Source organism: Lissotriton helveticus, chromosome 5_1 (assembly GCF_964261635.1).
Source record: "Lissotriton helveticus chromosome 5_1, aLisHel1.1, whole genome shotgun sequence".
In the NCBI taxonomy this organism is placed as follows: domain Eukaryota; kingdom Metazoa; phylum Chordata; class Amphibia; order Caudata; family Salamandridae; genus Lissotriton; species Lissotriton helveticus.
Window position 1 is genome coordinate 1,650,351,856 of NC_136065.1, and position 18,703 is coordinate 1,650,370,558.

Genomic DNA, 18,703 nt, shown 5'->3' on the forward strand with positions numbered 1-18,703 from the left:
CATGAAAACCATTGAACCATAAACTATCGCCTCACCCCTTCCGATCGCCTGACGAACTCCTGACAAACGCCATTCTCACCCCGCTGGGCAAGCCCTGCCGGGCAAAGCCAAATAAGCCATGCATATTTGAAGTTCCTTTGAAAGTCAGAGCGAGGACTATGACCTCTGTTCCGACTGAGTCTGCATCCACAGAAAGGATGAAATAAGGATCTAGAAATTTCACCAAGGAGATGTGAACTTCATCCCCCTTAAAAAACTTTTCCTCCCAGATGCCCCGGCTCTTAGTCAAATGAGGTTAATCTTCAAAACCCCACCCCCACTAACCATAAATATCCGACTCTCCTGCTGTCCATTCAAATGATACAAGGTATCTTGTACATAGAGAGAATGTGAGAAAAAGCAGAATCGCTTCATAGATTTGGTGACCTTGGAAGGGTCGGCTGGATAAAGAATTGAACCTGATTTCGGGAAAAGGAGTATCGTGATGGGGATGAGGAAAAGAGAACATGGACCACATTCACAAGTTAAAGAAATAAATGTAATAGGTTGAATGGTTTTAAAAAGTTAACTTTGAGCATGAATTGTGTTTTTTAAACTGCAAAGAATTAAAAAATCAATGTGGGATTGGAGGCACAATCTGAGCAGAAAGCACCATAAGCTGCTATGGTGCAACTCTTATGTTGACTAGAAACATTAATATGATGACGCTCTTCTTTTGATATGTCTTTCAGGTAAATTGTATTGTAAGTAGCTGATACAGCACTGTTTGCAGCTCCTCAGTATATGGTTATCCCGTGACAACAATGTTTTCATCATATTTCTTATTTTACAAATGTATTTTTAAATGCACTGATGTGGTGTTTGCATGCTATGCAAGACGGCACATCATGGAATGTTTATAAGGAGCATCGAATAGGATTGTGATATTTGCACCTGGAAGAGTCGGACACGGAGATCCTGAAAAGAAGTAAAGACTCTCTAGCAAGGGCCGTCTTTACCCTGTGTTTAATCTTTACTTTTAGTGAAATGGTTTATGAAAAACCATTAAGCTGCTCCAGGTGAGGCTCCAACTCACAAACTCGGCATGCCTCAATGCAAGTACTGCTGTATAAGTACCGCGCGCTAACCGATTGCGCCACTGGAGCTCACTGTTCTCATATCTCCCCAGTTGAGCCATCTAGAGCTGACCAAGTAGATGGTCTGTGCAAGATCGACTCACATGCTAGCATGTTATCATGACTATTAAAAACTACAGTCCTAATGGAACAGATTTGATAATTCTGCTATATCATGTGCTCTGTCTATTGAACACCACATAGATTTGCCAGTTCTGACACAGTCTAGGAGAAACTTATGATTATTTGTAATTAGCACATAGTAAGAATTTCCTAAAAAATGAAACATAGTCACCTAAGGCAGACGAGGTGGCCGAGTGGTTAAGGCGATGGACTGCTAATCCATTGTGCTCTGCACGCGTGGGTTCGAATCCCACCTTCATCGGAACGCCATCAGACACTCTTTTGAAGGTGGGCATGTCTCGTAGTACAATTACACTCTCTTTCAAGACACAGCCATAATCCACTATAAGGTCCCAACTGACTATTCCATTTTGGCAATTATGTCAAATTAAGGGATGTGTTTTGTGCTTAATTGAAATTAGATCTTTAATGAAGTGTCCAGAGGATTGCCTTTCCCTCACTCCTGGCCTTCTAACCAGTTTGGATAGATAGACTGATAAGAAAGCAGCTCTTACTCCTAAAGTTTCAGCCATCTCAAGTGTATGACTGTTGACATATGTCCGCCCCACAGAGACAGATCACTTCTAATAAGTGAGTTCTCTATCTGTCACTGATTGCGGACATACTAACTAGAGCTATCAGTATGGTCATAAATGTGAATACTCTGATGTTCTCAAATCAAAATGGAGTTTTTCCTACTTCCAAGAAAAGTGTCTTACGCATGCTCTTCAAATTGTGCACGCATGTAGACATTCAAATGCAACTGCATTCCCATACAGAGTCTCAAAATCATAGATATCTTCATACCGCAGTAAGAATACATGAAGCGATTTACATACTGCAGGCAGGCTGTCCTTGTAGCTCAGTGGCAGAGCACTGCTCTTGTAAACCAGGGGTCATGCGGTCAAGCCTCATCAGGGCCTTTTTATATGTGAGTTTCTGTATGTTGTTTCCAAGTCATTCTTTCTAGGAGTCACACATTGTCTTAAGTTTGCTTATTGACAAGCTTCCCTTTCCTGCTTTCATCGTATCAAGAAGACTTCATGAAAACCATTGAACCATAAACTATTGACTCACCCCTTCCGATCGCCTGACGAACTCCTGAAAAACACCATTCTCACCCCGCCGGGCAAGCCCTGCCGGGCAAAGCCAAATAAGCCATGCATATTTGAAGTTCCTTTGAAAGTCAGAGCGAGGACTATGACCTCTGTTCCGACTGAGTCTGCATCTGTTGAAATTGGCATTGTATATACACATAAGCGGCGTTCATTTGTGTTCACTGTACCCCTTGTTGTAAGCAGAACAGATATCGCTAAAACACTGACTGTGTTATCCCGCTAGAATAGACCCATGCACACACGTACTCGACAGCCATTTTAGGTACCATGGTCTCTCTGCTTGCGATTGATCACCAGCGCCCCTTCCCTGACCCTGCAAGCTTCCCCCATGCACCCTGACCGCCCCCGCTCTCACATGTACAAGTCATGAGCCCTCCCTTCCTGCATGACTCTGTCTCTGAGAATCGCACCCCGCGCCTGACCAACACCTCCTTTCCTTCCATGAATACCCCTCCTTTGATGACCCTGACCTCTGAGCCTGAATGTCTGCACGGACCGCTGGTCATCCCTTAGCCTGAGGATACAGTTTATTGGCCACTACTGTATGCACTCGTCTCTCTTGAAAGAAGCCACTATTGATCATGACCGCCCCACCCCCTGAGATTCGATCAGGCACACACATTCCAATGGAATCAGCAGACCACTCAGCTGCGTGACAGCCCCCTCCTATTGCATGGAGGATAAGGGCCCCTACTGTAGCCACGTGTTGGAACATCTTCATACTTCACAATGTATTGATTGTAATAAAGGATGCCTGTGTGCCACGAACCTGTGTATAAAAGGCGAAGCCTTAGAGAAACTTGTTAGAGCACCTCCCGAAGACACTATGCGAGTGTCCCAAATGACATGCTCTCCTCATGAGAAATAAACTCTGTCCTTGTCTTCCTGCTTCCAGTGCCCGTCTCTTTATTTGGTAATTATTCAAGATGGAAACGAAGAGTCGCCCTGCACCAGCAGCCTGGGCATCCGGTGCGTTATGGGCTGACTTTTCTACAATTGGCGCCCCAACGCGGGGTCCATCAGCGACATAAGGTCCGGTAAGAGAGGTCCAGGCGATGGGGTGAACATCTAAATGATTGGAGTATACCTGCCTTGAGAGGGCCCTCGTCCGGCTGCCGATTGAATGAACTTCACCGATTCCGAACGGACCTCTCTCAAGTGACCTATTGTCCTGACTGGAATCCCACAGGAATGCTGCGGTAAAAACATGGAGAAAGAGACCGATCGGGCGCTGGAAAAAGGAAGGCGAAGAACTGTCCACATGGTCCGGTCCGGGTAAGGTCGTGACACACGACAAATTGCGAAATTGATTGATTGATTGTTTGAAAATACTTGTATTACTTATTGATTGTCTCTGAGAGATTCTCTATTTGCAAACAAGCACAGAGTCGCCATACTCTGTTTAGTCTTTGCAGATAGTGAAGGATAGGTAATGCAGACTTTTGTCCCCATGGTAATCCGTCATACCTATTTTTCTCCCCATTGATTGATTGATTGAATCGAGCATTGAATTGTTCGAAGTTGGTTCTCTTAAGGATCTTCTCTGCCTGCAAACGGGGAAGAATAGGAATATTCTCTCTCCCTTTGCCGATAGTGAAGGGTAGGTAACGCAAGCCTTTAACACGTCGTACCTATTTCATTCCTCATTGATTGATTGATTGTCCGAACATTGACTGTTTGGAATTGGTTCTTTTTGGAGGTATTCTCTATTTGCAAACAAACACAGAGTCGCCATGCTCTGTCTAGTCTTTGCAAGTAGTGAAGGGTAGGTAATGCGGACCTTTGTCCCCCGTTGTAATCTGTCATGCCTATCTACTCCCCACTGATTGATACGCCAGTCTCACCCGGACCATTTACTAGAGGTAGGTCATCTGGCCCGACCAGAGAGCACCCATAGTGAAAAGGACATATACAACAATAACGAAGTGATCACTGTATCCTGTTAACAGAAACTTTAGCATGAAACAACCTGGAAAGAAAGGAATAGGAAAACGAAAATCAGTAGGCCACTGATGAACTTTTTATTAAAGAACGAACAAGGAAACGATAACAATACCTAATGATAAAACCTATGATTGTCCTAGAAACAAGAAAGGTTAGAAATAAGTCCGTAATAAGAAACATGAAAACAGTAAGAGAAACCAAGCGTGACATTGCAACGGTCACAAGGCAACGAGGCTTCTTCGCCCCTCACTGCCCCAAACATGTCTGTCCCACCGCCTGCCACGCCCAATAACGGCAACCTGAGAAAGATACAAAGCAACAGACATCCGCCCCCATTCTGGAAACTTCCAAAGTGCAACAGGTTTACGGCTATGCCCAGCCGGGAACAACACATATAGGGCGGGTCCTGCTGCCAACAGTCGGCCGGAGATCATCATGTAGGGTGTAGCCGGAGGAGAGGCCGAGGCCGAAGGGACCCGGCCAAGGGGACTGCTACGACAACCCTGGAGAGTTGCAAGGGGGGGGAATGTCTATGTCCTCGACCCTCCCCTCTCTCTCCCAGTCTGAACCAACATCCATGAAGGGCCTGAAGAGAGGTCGAGGCCGACGGGATCCGGTCGCAGCGGCTGCTACTACAACACTGGAGAGTTGCAGGGGGGGGATGTCCGTGTCCTCGACCCCCCTCTCTCTCTCCCAGCCGTGGCAAGGAGCGTCCGGCCACCATCAACCAGAGGCCTGGCCCAAAGACGGACGGGACATTTCTTTTTTCTTCCATACTGGCAGCGACAACACTGTGGGGGGGATGTCTTGCACATGCCTCCGACCCCCCCCCCTCGTCCTCATCGCCTGGTCCGGCCATAACAAATGTCAAGCGAGACGCCGTGGGGTGCACTGGGAGGGAGAGGTGGTGCGAACAAGCCTCTCCCACCTCCCCAGGTGGAGGCTTCCCAGCTGCACCCTCAGCGCTCCAGGCGCCCGGAAAAGGGTTCTTCCACTGTGGCGATGCTGCAACGCCTCGCCCGGCAGGGTGGAGCCCGTCCGCTCATTTGACCCCGCGATCGCCGGTAGCTGCCGAACTCTCAAAATGGCGATCGACCTGGCAAGAGCGGGCCCAGCATGAAGGAATGGCCCGGTCACCAGTTGACTCCACCACCATAGTCCTCCACGACCTTGAAGATTCTAGAGGAGCCGCGGGAGTCCCCGACCCCCGCAGATACCCCCGATGGGGAATGACTGCCATGATTGCCCACGAAACGATGGAAATGTAGCCGCAGGACATCGGCGCTCCCATGCTGACGCGGGCCTCAGTTTGAATGACTAGAATCCTGCAGACTACAGTTCGGATCAGTTCCGGTGAAAGCACAGTATGACCCGGTAGGAACATTGTTGCCTCCCTCCCTTTTTGATTGATGGTTCAGACCACCGATCCCTTCTTTTACCCTTTAACGGAACTTTTGGACTGCCAAAAGAAGCTCTGGGCCAACCACGAGTTAGTAGACATTTAGACTATGCCTGGATCTGCCTGACTGCACCCAAAATGGCGCCGATGCAAATGAAACTTCCAACTCCTTGTTGTACCCCGAATGTTCAGCCCTGGTGTCATGAGATATGTATGAAGGTTTTTTTAACCACATGAAGTGATATAGGATGTGTACTGATTATATGTTCGGACAATTAATGGAATCAGGATGTGTACTGTCAGTTCGGGAAATGAATTGATATGGGATGGGTACTGGTTATAGGTTCGGACAATGAATTGATATTGGATGGGTACTGATCATGTGTTCAGACGGCAAATTGACATCAGATGGGTATTAATTGAACATTCGGACAATGAATTGTTGTTTAAGTTTTGCACATCATGATTATTGAAAGTTGGAAGCCCAACACTTATGACACTCGCTCACACTGAAGTCTCGACATGATTTTATTGCGCTTTTCGCACCTTTATTATGAAATAAACGACCACTGACTCCACTAAAGTTTTTTACTAATAAAGTATCCCCACATCTACAGTTCCAGCCTGCTCCGTGGCCGGCCCATGGGGTTGTAGGCCCATATTTATGCACCGACATTCTTATTAAAGATTTTTGGAAAAAGCAAACATAGTTGTCACGTGTGAATTGGTAATTTTCGAATAAACGACCACTGTTTAAAGGATTAAAAAGTATAGTACGTTGAAATATTGCAAAAATGATGGGTCCAAGTTTTCTCTGTGTGCGTTTTTCCTTTTTGGACAGCCAAAAAGCCACCGCTAAAAATCCTGGTATTTAGCCTATACTTTATATGCTACCTGTATAAAAAGAGTCACACTAACGGTCCACCGGGGCTTAAACGCCCAGTTGGCAGGGACTGCATCCCGTGGAGATAGGCCGAGTATGCAGTAAGTAAAAGCCTTTCTGGGTTTATGCACGCTAATGTGTCTATCAATGTAGCCCCTGCCCCCTTCTTTTTCCCTCTCTCTGCAGGTCACATCGGAATATCGATCAATGTATGAAAAACGGTGATCTAGCGGAGGAAGAGACGGGAAAAAGGGTTTTGATTATGGTACCTAACCGCAACAAGCAAACCATGACTATTTTTCTCTCTCTGAACTTAGCGCCTGAGAGGGCAGCCTGAAGGGGAAACCACAAAATATAACTTCGCTTGGCACCCCGAATAGTACAACTAAAATGACGTGCACTAATGAATGAGCATCCTACAATTAATTAAATAGGGAAAGTTAAGGAATATTTTGAGGTGAGGTACATATAAAATTTACTGCATCCTTCTTCGCACCCTCCTAGACATGTAACTCCAAGCTGCCCCACTGTTCTCCAACTGACACCAACCGTTGTCTCAGCCTGGAAACGCATTTGCTAAAAATGACTCGAATAAACCACCGTGAGCATTAGCCCGACCAGGGTAGTTCGTGACCAATTGCCAAAGGCGTAAGTGTGTACAATCAAAGCCACCAGCAAAAGGCAGCCAACGAATAAAGGAGAAGAAAAAGGTAAAAAGAGCTTAGGATGCTAAGAATGCACAGCATACAGAAAGGGATAATTTTGGCCAATAACTGTTTTATGTTTTGTCTTGGATTTTTGTACATAATACATGTACTGTCTTCCCCGTCTGAGTTTATGTATACGTGATGCATGGATCTACGTCACCCCTCTGCCTGTGTTTCCGTAGTACTTAATCCCTGTTGTTCTGTGTTGTGTGTGTGCTGAATGGCCCATTATTGTACACACCTCTCTCTCTCTCTCTCTCTCTCGTTCCATGTCATGCGTGTACAGAATGGACCATTTTAGAGTGCGATCTCTCTCTCTCTCTCTCTCTCTCTCTCTCTCTCTCTCTCTCTCTCTCTCTCTCCCTCTCTCTCTCTCTCTCTCTCACTCTCTCCCTCACTCTCTCTCTCTCTCTCTCTCTCTCTCTCACTCTCACTCTCTAAAGCCACCCGTTCCCCCTTTCCTTGTATGGTAACGTTGTGCCCCTCCCGGCACAACACCTAATTGGGTTTCCTCGAACACAAAGGTGTTTGGAAAAATTGACAGGAACTAAAACGACTGTAACTTGCCATATTACTACCTCTCCTTTCTGCAAAACAATAGAACCCGAGTTGGTCATGAAAGAAAGGACGGGTCAGACGACTAACGTCCCCTAATCTGGCCTTTATAGGGGGACTATAACGTCAATGGCCTCCTGTTTCTCAGTTCGCTAAAAATGCAATTCCCAATGCACAGATTACTTCACTCCTCTGCACTTAAGTGTGGATGTCCAGAGTACCCCCAATTCTCCCGATCGACCCCAGCTCCCTGTCCAAAACGCCCCCTTTTCTCCGATTAACCCCAGCTTCATGTCATCTACCCTCGAAAGCGAAATTGATGACCTTGATTAACGTTCACCCCCCAAGAAAAGCCTGTTTTACGTGCACCCCCTCCCCCTTCTTCATGACGATAACGCCTCGCTTACCAGAGTTAGCCGACCCCGAGGGGAAATGTAAGAGTGTCGATACTTGGGTTAAAGGGAAGGGCGAGTCTCTACATAAGGACTCGATTTTGAGTTTGATATAATACACTGCGTATAAAGGTCCAATTTCTCTCCACATACGTCACAAATGAGCACCGAACAGGTTTATTAATGCCATAGCAATGCACTCCTACAGACACCATAAGTGACGACTTCTGACTGTGACCGATGAACTTATCCCCCACCTACATAGGATTGGGGACGGAATTGAGATGTATAAATGTCTTCTCCTGCCAGTTTTTCTAAAAATTGTTTTCTACCCATTCAAAGATTCGATCACCGGAGGAGAGGAGCTGGACGTGACGCACAGCCTGGCCACAGATCATGAAGCACATGTGACCGCAACCAAAGGTGGAGCCGCAGAGCAACGAGACGCGGGACGAGGCACAACTTTCAAACTCAGCTGATGAAGAAATGAAGCGCTGCCTTGAAGCCCTCGACTTGCTGACCCACTCGTGCCTGAAGTCCCCGTCCCCTTTTGAGTCTGACTGATGGGCCTGCCTGCTCATTGTCCTTTGCTCCCTTGGTCCCTTGGTGTGTTCGAAGATCTGGCCCCACTCCGCCCTCTCTTCCCTCGATTATTCAACAAACTCTTTCATATAAACTTTGACTATGGACTGGGATTTTGCCACGGAAAAAGAAAGACACGCAGGTGTCCAGCATGAGGCACCCCTAAGAAAATGAGTTAGGAAACAGGACTGTGATCTAACAGCAGAGGACTGATCGCACCCTGCAACGCGTAAGGATGATTCCGAGCTGGACTTATAGCTCCACCGCCGGTGCTCAAAAGCGCCAACGAAAAGAAAAACGGACTAACAGAGTCTACCAGTGGTGGCTCGTCGTTGAAAAAGACATTTTCACTAAGACCCCCTTCCTGAACTTTCTCCCTAAATTCCTGTTGCTTTCAAAAATGTTTTCGGTCACTTAAGTCCAAAAGTCTCATATAGCACTTTTTACTATATGTTGATGTCATTGAAAAGAAAGTCAGAACCTGAGTCTATAATATGTCGGAACGTTTTTCCTGATTGCCCTCGACTACGTGTTATGCCGATCTCTAGATTTGTATGAATAACGCAGCGAATGTAAATTCATATGTACCGTATTCCGCCAATTGTATCGACTGCATATGGCTACACGCAATTTGCTAGCATTTGACGAACGTTATTTCATTGGCCACACATGACCATATGTACACTCCATCAGTTGGGGTAAACACAAATGTACTAGCTATGTTTAAAAAGCGGCGACTGTTGAAATTGGCATTGTATATACACATAAGCGGCGTTCATTTGTGTTCACTGCACCCCTTGTTGTAAGCAGAACAGATATCGCTAAAACACTGACTGTGTTATCCCGCTAGCATAGACCCATGCACACACGTACTCGACAGCCATTTTAGGTACCATGGTCTCTCTGCTTGCGATTGATCACCAGCGCCCCTTCCCTGACCCTGCAAGCTTCCCCCATGCACCCTGACAGCCCCCGCTCTCACATGTACAAGTCATGAGCCCTCCCTTCCCGCATGACTCTGTCTCTGAGAGTCGCACCCCGCGCCTGACCAACACCTCCTTTCCTTCCATGAATACCCCTCCTTTGATGACCCCGACCTCTGAGCCTGAATGTCTGCACGGACCGCTGGTCATCCCTTAGCCTGAGGATACAGTTTATTGCCCACTACTGTATGCACTCGTCTCTCTTGAAAGAAGCCACTATTGATCATGACCGCCCCACCCCCTGAGATTCGATCAGGCACACACATTCCAATGGAATCAGCAGAACACTCAGCTGCGTGACAGCCCCCTCCTATTGCATGGAGGATAAGGGCCCCTACTGTAACCACGTGTTGGAACATCTTCATACTTCACAATGTATTGATTGTAATAAAGGATGCCTGTGTGCCACGAACCTGTGTATAAAAGGCGAAGCCTCAGAGAAACTTGTTAGAGCACCTCCCAAAGACACTATGCGAGTGTCCCAAATGACATGCTCTCCTCATGAGAAATAAACTCTGTCCTTGTCTTCCTGCTTCCAGTGCCCGTCTCTTTATTTGGTAATTATTCAAGATGGAAACGAAGAGTCGCCCTGCACCAGCAGCCTGGGCATCCGGTGCGTTATGGGCTGACTTTTCTACACATCCACAGAAAGGATGAAATAAGGATCTAGAAATTTCACCAAGGAGATGTGAACGTCATCCCCCTTAAAATACTTTTCCTCCCAGATGCCCCGGCTCTTAGTCAAATGAGGGTAATCTTCAAAACCCCACCCCCACCAACCATAAATATCCGACTCTCCTGCTGTCCATTCAAATGATACAAGGTATCTTGTACATAGAGAGAATGTGAGAAAAAGCAGAATCGCTTCATAGATTTGGTGACCTTGGAAGGGTCAGCTGGATAAAGAAGTGAACCTGATTTCGGGAAAAGGAGTATCGTGATGGGGATGTGGAAAAGAGAACATGGACCACATTCACAAGTTAAAGAAATAAATGTAATAGGTTGAATGGTTTTAAAAAGTTAACTTTGAGCATGAATTGTGTTTTTTAAACTGCAAAGAATTAAAAAATCAATGTGGGATTGGAGGCACAATCTGAGCAGAAAGCGCCATAAGCTGCTATGGTGCAACTCTTATGTTGACTAGAAACATTAATATGATGACGCTCTTCTTTTGATATGTCTTTCAGGTAAATTGTATTGTAAGTTGCTGATACAGCACTGTTTGCAGCTCCTCAGTATATGGTTATCCCGTGACAACAATGTTTTCATCATATTTATTATTCTACAAATGTATTTTTAAATGCACTGATGTGGTGTTTGCATGCTATGCAAGACGGCACATCATGGAATGTTTATAAGGAGCATCGAATAGGATTGTGATATTTGCACCCGGAAGAGTCGGACACGCAGATCCTGAAAAGAATTAAAGACTCTCTAGCAAGGGCCGTCTTTACCCTGAGTTTAAGTTTAATCTTTACTTTTAGTGAAATGCTTTATGAAAAACCAGTAAGCTGCTCCAGGTGAGGCTCGAACTCACAACCTCGGCATGCCTCAATGCAAGTACTGCTGTATAAGTACCGCGCGCTAACCGCTTGCGCCACTGGTGCTCACTGTTCTCATGTCTCCCCAGTTGAGCCATCTAGAGCTGACCAAGTAGATTCTGGCACTGCTCCCTTATTCACTGTGCAAGATCGACTCACATGCTAGCATGTTATCATGACTATTAAAAACTACAGTCCTAATGGAACAGATTTGATAATTCTGCTATATCACGTGCTCTGTCTATTGAACACCACATACATTTGCCAGTTCTGACACAGTCTAGGAGAAACTTATGATTATTTGTAATTAGCACATAGTAAGAATTTCCTAAAAAATGAAACATAGTCACCTAAGGCAGACGAGGTGGCCGAGTGGTTAAGGCGATGGACTGCTAATCCATTGTGCTCTGCACGTGTGGGTTCGAATCCCACCTTTGTCGGAACACCATCAGACACTCTTTTGAAGGTGGGCATGTCGGCATGTCTCGTAGTACAATTACACTCTCTTTCAAGACACAGCTATAATCCACTAGAAGGGCCCAACTGACTATTCCATTTTGGCAATTATGTCAAATTAAGGGAAGTGTTTTGTGCTTAATTGAAATTAGATCTTTCATGAAGTGTCCAGAGCATTGCCTTTCCCTCACTCCTGGCCTTCTAACCAGTTTGGATAGATAGACTGATAAAAAAGCAGCTCTTACTCCTAAAGTTTCAGCCATCTCAAGTGTATGACTGTTGACATATGTCTGCCCCACAGAGACAGATCTCTTCTAATAAGTGAGTTCTCTATCTGTCACTGATTGCGGACATACTAACTAGAGCTATCAGTATGGTCATAAATGTGAATACTCTTATGTTCTCAAATCAAAATGGAGTTTTTCCTACTTCCAAGAAAAGTGTCTTCAGCATGCTCTTCAATTTGTGCACGCATGTAGACATTCAAATGCAACTGCATTTCCATACAGAGTCTCAAAATCATAGATATCTTCATACCGCAGTAAGAATACATGAAGCGATTTACATACTGCAGGCAGGCTGGCCTTGTAGCTCAGTGGCAGAGCACTGGTCTTGTAAACCAGGGGTCATGAGTTCAAGCTTCATCAGGGCCTTTTAATATGTGATTTTCTGTATGTTGTTTCCAAGTCATTCTTTCTAGGAGTCACACATTGTCTTAAGTTTGCTTATTGACAAGCTTCCCTTTCCTGCTTTCATCGTATCAAGAAGACTTCATGAAAACCATTGAACCATAAACTATTGCCTCACCCCTTCCGATCGCCTGACAAACGCCATTCTCACCTCGCGGGGCAAAGCCAAGCATATTTGAAGTTCCTTTGAAAGTCAGAGCGAGGACTATGACCTCTGTTCCAACTGAGTCTGCATCCACAGAAAGGATGAAATAAGGATCTAGAAATTTCACCAAGGAGATGTGAACTTCATCCCCCTTAAAATACTTTTCCTCCCAGATGCCCCGGCTCTTAGTCAAATGAGGTTAATCTTCAAAACCCCACCCCCACTAACCATAAATATCCGACTCTCCTGCTGTCCATTCAAATGATACAAGGTATCTTGTACATAGAGAGAATGTGAGAAAAAGCAGAATCGCTTCATAGATTTGGTGACCTTGGAAGGGTCGGCTGGATAAAGAAGTGAACCTGATTTCGGGAAAAGGAGTATCGTGATGGGGATGAGGAAAAGAGAACATGGACCACATTCACAAGTTAGAGAAATAAATGTAATAGGTTGAATGGTTTTAAAAAGTTAACTTTGAGCATGAATTGTGTTTTTTAAACTGCAAAGAATTAAAAAATCAATGTGGGATTGGAGGCACAATCTGAGCAGAAAGCACCATAAGCTGCTATGGTGCAACTCTTATGTTGACTAAAAACATTAATATGATGACGCTCTTCTTTTGATATGTCTTTCAGTTAAATTGTATTGTAAGTAGCTGATACAGCACTGTTTGCAGCTCCTCAGTATATGGTTATCCCGTGACAACAATGTTTTCATCATATTTATTATTCTACAAATGTATTTTTAAATGCACTGATGTGGTGTTTGCATGCTATGCAAGACGGCACATCATGGCATGTTTATAAGGAGCATCGAATAGGATTGTGATATTTGCACCTGGAAGAGTCGGACACGCAATTCCTGAAAAGAAGTAAAGACTCTCTAGCAAGGGCCGTCTTTACCCTGAGTTTAATCTTTACTTTTAGTGAAATGGTTTATGAAAAACCAGTAAGCTGCTCCAGGTGAGGCTCGAACTCACAACCTCGGCATGCCTCAAAGCAAGTACTGCTGTATAAGTACAGCGCGCTAACCGATTGCACCACTGGAGCTTACTGTTCTCATATCTCCCCAGTTGAGCCATCTAGAGCTGACCAAGTAGATACTGGCACTGCTCCCTTATTCACTGTGCAAGATCGACTCACATGCTAGCATGTTATCATGACTATTAAAAACTACAGTCCTAATGGAACAGATTTGATAATTCTGCTATATCATGTGCTCTGTCTATTGAACACCACATACATTTGCCAGTTCTGACACAGTCTAGGAGAAACTTATGATTATTTGTAATTAGCACATAGTAAGAATTTCCTAAAAAATGAAACATAGTCACCTAAGGCAGACGAGGTGGCCGAGTGGTTAAGGCGATGGACTGCTAATCCATTGTGCTCTGCACGCATGGGTTCGAATCCCACCTTTGTCGGAACGCCATCAGACACTCTTTTGTAGGTGGGCATGTCTTGTAGTACAATTACACTCTCTTTCAAGACACAGCCATAATCCACTAGAAGGGCCCAACTGACTATTCCATTTTGGCAATTATGTCAAATTAAGGGATGTGTTTTGTGCTTAATTGAAATTAGATCTTTCATGAAGTGTCCAGAGGATTGCCTTTCCCTCACTCCTGGCCTTCTAACCAGTTTGGATAGATAGACTGATAAGAAAGCAGCTCTTACTCCTAAAGTTTCAGCCATCTCAAGTGTATGACTGTTGACATATGTCTGCCCCACAGAGACAGATCACTTCTAATAAGTGAGTTCTCTATCTGTCACTGATTGCGGACATTCTAACTAGAGCTATCAGTATGGTCATAAATGTGAATACTCTTATGTTCTTAAATCAAAATGGAGTTTTTCCTACTTCCAAGAAAAGTGTCTTAAGCATGCTCTTCAATTTGTGCACACATGTAGACATTCAAATGCAACTGCATTTCCATACAGAGTCTCAAAATCATAGATATCTTCATACCGCAGTAAGAATACATGAAGCGATTTACATACTGCAGGCAGGCTGGCCTTGTAGCTCAGTGGCAGAGCACTGGTCTTGTAAACCAGGGGTCATGAGTTCAAGCCTCATCAGGGCCTTTTTATATGTGAGTTTCTGTATGTTGTTTCCAAGTCATTCTTTCTAGGAGTCACACCTTGTCTTAAGTTTGCTTATTGACAAGCTTCCCTTTCCTGCTTTCATCGTATCAAGAAGACTTCATGAAAACCATTGAACCATAAACTATTGACTCACCCCTTCAGATCGCCTGACGAACTCCTGACAAACGCCATTCTCACCCCGCCGGGCAAGCCCTGCCGGGCAAAGCCAAATAAGCCATGCATATTTGAAGTTCCTTTGAAAGTCAGAGCGAGGACTATGACCTCTGTTCCGACTGAGTCTGCATCCACAGAAAGGATGAAATAAGGATCTAGAAATTTACCCCAAGGAGATGTGAACTTCATCCCCCCTTAAAAAACTTTTCCTCCCAGATGCCCCGGCTCTTAGTCAAATGAGGTTAATCTTCAAAACCCCACCCCCACTAACCATAAATATCCGACTCTCCTGCTGTCCATTCAAATGATACAAGGTATCTTGTACATAGAGAGAATGTGAGAAAAAGCAGAATCGCTTCATAGATTTGGTGACCTTGGATGGGTGGGCTGGATAAAGAAGTGAACCTGATTTCGGGAAAAGGAGAATCGTGATGGGGATGAGGAAAAGAGAACATGGACCACATTCACAAGTTAAAGAAATAAATCTAATAGGTTGAATGGTTTTAAAAAGTTAACTTTGAGCATGAATTGTGTTTTTTTAAACTGCAAAGAATTAAAAAATCAATGTGGGATTGGAGGCACAATCTGAGCAGAAAGCACCATAAGCTGCTATGGTGCAACTCTTATGTTGACTAGAAACATTATTATGATGACGCTCTTCTTTTGATATGTCTTTCAGTTAAATTGTATTGTAAGTAGCTGATACAGCACTGTTTGCAGCTCCTCAGTATATGGTTATCCCGTGACAACAATGTTTTCATCATATTTATTATTCTACAATTGTATTTTTAAATGCACTGATGTGGTGTTTGCATGCTATGCAAGACGGCACATCATGGAATGTTTATAAGGAGCATCGAATAGGATTGTGATATTTGCACCTGGAAGAGTCGGACACGCAGATCCTGAAAAGAAGTAAAGACTCTATAGCAGGGGTGCCCAAACCTGTCCTGGCGGGCCGTATCCATGCCAGATTTTTGGGATATCCCCATCTGGGGATCACGGTTCGATCCCCGGCACCGGCGGCAGATTAGCCCAGCACCAGGTGACTCTGGGAAATAGCTGGCGCCGCGGCTAGGGCGGCTGACTCCGGAATCTGGAGATTTTTTTATTTAAGGTTTTTGTAGAGCGCGTAGTAACCCTCGAGCATCCCAGAGATCAGGGTTCGATCCCCGGCACCGGCCGCAGATTAGCCCAGCACCACGTGACTCTGGGAAATAGCTGGCGCCGCGGCTAGGGAGGCTGACTCCGGAATCTGGAGATCACGGTTCGATCCCCGGCACCGGCAGCAGATTAGCCCAGCACCAGGTGACTCTGGGAAATAGCTGGCGCCGCGGCTAGGGCGGCTGACTCCGGAATCTGGAGATTTTTTTATTTAAGGTTTTTGTAGAGCGCGTAGTAACCCTCGAGCATCCCAGAGATCAGGGTTCGATCCCCGGCACCGGCCGCAGATTAGCCCAGCACCATGTGACTCTGGGCAATAGCTGGCGCCGCGGCTAGGGCGGCTGACTCCGGAATCTGGGGATCACGGTTCGATCCCCGGCACCGGCGGCAGATTAGCCCAGCACCATGTGACTCTGGGCAATAGCTTGCTTAATCTTCCCGACGGCCCCTAGCGCCTAGAGACCCTTACGGGTGATTGTGCGCCTTACAAATGTGGATTATTATTATTATTATTATTTGGGCCGATTCCGATCCGGTTCGTAAAAGCACATCTGCCCGAATCTGTCGGACAACCACGTACGCCCGGGAGAGGACTGCCCGGGACCCGTGGAGCCCGTCCTGGTCACTCTGACCTGCCATCGGCCTGGAGAAGGGAGCGCCGGACGCCCGGGGGGAGGACTGCCCGGGACCCGTGGAGCCCGTCCTGGGCACTCTGACCTGCCGTCGGCCCGGGGAAGGGAGCCCCGGACGCCCGGGGGGAGGACTGCCCGGGACCCATGGAGCCCGTCCTGGGCACTCTGACCTGCCGACGGCCCGGGGAAGGGAGCCCCGGACGCCCGGGGGAGGACTGCCCGGGACCCGTGGAACTCGTCCTGGGCACTCTGACATGCCGCTGACCCGGGGAAGGGAACCCCGGACGCCCGGGAACCGTGGAGCCCGTCCTGGGCACTCTGACAAGCCGTCGGACCGGGGAAGGGAGCCCCGGATGCCCGGGACCCGTGGAGCCTGTCCTGGGAACTCCGGCATGCCGTTGGCCCGGGGAAGGGAGTCCCAGATACCCGGGACCCGTGGAGCCCGTCATGGGCACTCTGACAAGCCGGTGTCCCGGGGAAGGGAGCCCCGGACGCCCGGGACTCGTGGAGCCCGTCCTGGGCACTCTGGCATGCCGTTGGCCTGGGGAAGAGAGCCCCGGACGCCCGGGGCCTGTGGAGCCCATCCTGGGCACTTTGACATGCCGTTGGCCTGGGGAAGGGAGCCCCGGACGCCCGGGGGGGGGAGGACTGCCAGGGACCCGTGGAGCCCGTCCTGGGCACTTTGACCTGCCGTTGGCCTGGAGATGGAAGCCCCGGATGCCTGGGGGAGGACTGTCCCGGACTCATGGAGCCCGTCCTGGGCACTTTGACATGCCGTCGGCCTGGCGGTGGGAGCCCCGGACGCCCGGGGGAGGGCTGCCCGGGACCCATGGAGCCCGACCCGGGCACTCTGTCATGCCGTCAGCCTGGATGGAGCCCCGGACGCTCTGGGGACGAATGCCCGGGACGCATGGAGCCCGTCCTGGGCACTTTTCCGTGCCTTCGGCCTGGAGCCCCCCCAGAAATCCAGGGGAGGACCACCGTGAAAACCATGGAGCCCGACCTGGGCACTCTGCCATACCGTCAGCCTAGATGGAGCCCCGGACGCCCAGGGGACGAATGCCCTGGACGCATGGAGCCCGTCCTGGGCACTTTTCCATGCATTTGGCCTGGAGCCCCCAGACACCCAGGGGATGACCACCGTGAAAACCATGGAGCCCGACCTGGGCACTCTTCCATACCGTCAGCCTAGATGGAGCCCCGGACGCCCGGGGGATGAATGCCCGGGACGCATGGAGCCTGTCCTGGGCACTTTTCCATGCCGTCAGCCTGGATGGAGCCCCGGACGCCCGGGGGACGACTGCCCAGATGCCATGGAGCCCGTCCTGGGCAATTTGACATGCAGTTGGCCTGGAGGAAGGAAGCCCCGGGTGGCCTAGGGAGGTGTTGCCCAGGCATAGCCCATCTGGTCCCCATGGCAGAGAACCACCAGCCTCGGAGGGGTGTCCGGGCGTACCCTTCTCCCTAGTAATCCGGAGGAAAATTACCCCCTTTTCTTGTAATCTGTGCACGCGAGGTGACAGAGGGGACCCAAGGCGTGAATGTGCCCGACCTCCTGGAGCCCTCGCTGGGATCCGGGAGGCGAATGGCACCTCATCATGACTTCCAGGGCGACCAGATGGCCGAGGCGAGAGGGGCGACCAGATGGCCGGGACCAAAATGACGCCAATCTGCCTGCCCCGGAGCTGCAGGGCTCTGGGGCTGCAGGGTTCCGGGGGCTGCAGAGCTGCAGGTCTCTGGGGCTGCAGGGCTCCGGGGCTTCAGGCCTCCCCGGGCCCTGATGGACCCTGCGTCCCGGGCGCCTCCGACCCCCGGCCGGCTTGCAGGACTGAGGGGGGATTCCCGCACCACTGGGCCCTGCCGGACGGGGCTCAAGCCCCGGGCCCGGTCCCCGGCCCCAGTCCCGGCTTTCCGAACCCTAGGCCGGGCCGGGGAGAGCCTCCCCTGGGCCCCCGGTGGACCCTCCGTCCCGGGCGTCCCGGACCCCCGGCCGGATTGCTGGACGGAGGGGTACCAG

At 48.1% G+C, this 18,703-nt stretch overlaps 8 non-coding genes across 8 annotated transcripts; 5 read left to right on the forward strand and 3 right to left on the reverse strand.

The window, feature by feature from the left end:
• Positions 1-1,050: 1,050 nt before the first annotated feature.
• Positions 1,051-1,145, reverse strand: TRNAI-UAU (transfer RNA isoleucine (anticodon UAU)). Its single transcript has 2 exons — positions 1,108-1,145; positions 1,051-1,086 (listed from the first exon to the last, which is right to left on the reverse strand). It is a non-coding gene; the product is annotated as a tRNA-Ile (tRNA).
• A 273-nt stretch (positions 1,146-1,418) lies between these two features.
• TRNAS-GCU (transfer RNA serine (anticodon GCU)) lies at positions 1,419-1,500 on the forward strand. Its single transcript has one exon. It is a non-coding gene; the product is annotated as a tRNA-Ser (tRNA).
• A 9,813-nt stretch (positions 1,501-11,313) lies between these two features.
• Positions 11,314-11,408, reverse strand: TRNAI-UAU (transfer RNA isoleucine (anticodon UAU)). Its single transcript has 2 exons — positions 11,371-11,408; positions 11,314-11,349 (listed from the first exon to the last, which is right to left on the reverse strand). It is a non-coding gene; the product is annotated as a tRNA-Ile (tRNA).
• Positions 11,409-11,700: 292 nt separating this feature from the next.
• On the forward strand, positions 11,701-11,782 carry TRNAS-GCU (transfer RNA serine (anticodon GCU)). Its single transcript has one exon. It is a non-coding gene; the product is annotated as a tRNA-Ser (tRNA).
• A 597-nt stretch (positions 11,783-12,379) lies between these two features.
• Positions 12,380-12,451, forward strand: TRNAT-UGU (transfer RNA threonine (anticodon UGU)). Its single transcript has one exon. It is a non-coding gene; the product is annotated as a tRNA-Thr (tRNA).
• A 1,135-nt stretch (positions 12,452-13,586) lies between these two features.
• On the reverse strand, positions 13,587-13,681 carry TRNAI-UAU (transfer RNA isoleucine (anticodon UAU)). Its single transcript has 2 exons — positions 13,644-13,681; positions 13,587-13,622 (listed from the first exon to the last, which is right to left on the reverse strand). It is a non-coding gene; the product is annotated as a tRNA-Ile (tRNA).
• Positions 13,682-13,973: 292 nt separating this feature from the next.
• Positions 13,974-14,055, forward strand: TRNAS-GCU (transfer RNA serine (anticodon GCU)). The gene has a single exon. It is a non-coding gene; the product is annotated as a tRNA-Ser (tRNA).
• Positions 14,056-14,644: 589 nt separating this feature from the next.
• TRNAT-UGU (transfer RNA threonine (anticodon UGU)) lies at positions 14,645-14,716 on the forward strand. Its single transcript has one exon. It is a non-coding gene; the product is annotated as a tRNA-Thr (tRNA).
• Positions 14,717-18,703: the final 3,987 nt, after the last annotated feature.